Consider the following 1766-nt stretch of genomic DNA (forward strand, 5'->3'; position numbering starts at 1 on the left):
GGGCTGCTGGGTGCGGTGCTGCCTGATCGTGTTGGCTTGACCCTGTGCAGCTCTCGTACAGGTAGCCACAGATGCAGGGAGTTCGTGAGAGCAACAGCCCTGCCACATGCAGAAGACCGCGTTTTAAAACCCTCCTCCCCATCTTCTGGGTCAGACATTCTTTTGTCCCCTTTTCCAATAAGTTCCCTGAGTCTTGTGGGGAGCAGTTAGCAGAGACAGCTCATTTAGAGCTAAGCAGTCAATACTTCACTTCTTCTCAGCACTTTGACCAGTTCTGAGCCTCTTCCCTGGCTGCTGCGCACTGCAGAGAGAAGCTTCTCTGGGCAGGGTGAGGACAGTGCTAATCTACAGGTGTAAACTAAGTCAGTTAGAAGGCAGTTTGATAGCGTGTCTGTGGTTAGCAAGGCAGCAGTTGTAGGTTTCCCCTAGGACCTATCTCTAGGTTTACAGTAACGGGCATGATGACATGGGATCCTAAACTGAAATGTTTAGGAGTGTGCCTGTACCCTTGTTCTCGTACCATCACATGGGTCCAGATGGAGACAGTCAATCACCAAACATGGAGTAACTGGAACTTTATATTTAAGGGAGAAGAAGTCCTGATGTGTTTCTTCCCTCAAGGAATTCAGCTGGAGGAGAGAGAGAGAGAGAGAGAAAGAGAGAGAGAGAGAGGGGCAGGCTGTGGAGATAAATGGAGATCACTCTAAGTGACTGGGGCCAGCACTTCTTGCTGTGCAGACATCCTGGAAGGCAAGAAGTGCTGGGTGGGGTGTGCTGACAGCTAGCCATGCTCAGCCTCCTGGCAGCCAAAGCAGGGAGAAAGGAGAATCTGGTATTCATTGTGTGGTTGTTTCTAATTTCCTTCTGCTTTCAAGATCCTCTTCTGAGGGAGAACAATGGCCCCAACAGCTAGGCTCGGCTTTCCTGGCACCTGCCCAGGCAAGGGGAGGGGCCCGGCACCCGAAAGCACACAATGGAGAGCTCTTGCAGCAGATGGCTTCTGACATCCTTTGAGGGTCACTGGGGCCAGTGAAGTGGGGGATAGCTGAAGAAACAAGCCTCCACCCCATTTTCACGTATAAATGTTATTTTAAATTTTCCCTAAACCACCAGGGTTCTGATGATGACTCAGGTGCTTGGAGGAGGCCACAGAGTCACAGGACTCCCTGCAGGACTTAGACCAGGAGCTAAGGGACCATTGCATGCCACCATGGCCCGGAAGTAGGTGCTAGTGGATACCGAGACCATCTACCTTGTGGGTTCAGCTCAAGCACCAGAGCACGGGAGGGTCCTATTTTCAGTCTTTAGAGTCAGCTGAGGGCAGAAGGCCCAGGGTTGTGCAGAAGGAATGGGGTGGGGTTTCCTCTTTCCTTGCTGTCTTCACACTTGGCCTTTTATTGGTACATTTTAGAACATTTATCAGCCTTTCTGGGATCACTTTTCATCACCAGATAATAGAATGGTTGCAGTGCATAAAGAGACGAGAGGAGCTAGAGGATGAGTGCAGCCTGCAGTCTGCAGGGGTCTGTCAGGAAAGATGGCGTCAGGGTGGTAATCAGAAGGCATAGTGACTGACTCAGCCTGTAGAGGGACACGGCACAGTCATCTTTAAGTGATGACATTCAGAGGAGAGAGCTGGACAGATTGCTCAGTGGTTAAGAATGCTTGCTGATCTTCCAGAGGACCCAGGGTTCAGGTCTCAGCACCCATATCAGATGGGTCATAACTGCTTTTAACTCCAGCTCCAAGGGATCCAACACACTCTT

The sequence above is a fragment of the Microtus ochrogaster genome, chromosome 8 (assembly GCF_000317375.1).
Source record: "Microtus ochrogaster isolate Prairie Vole_2 chromosome 8, MicOch1.0, whole genome shotgun sequence".
NCBI lineage: Eukaryota > Metazoa > Chordata > Mammalia > Rodentia > Cricetidae > Microtus > Microtus ochrogaster.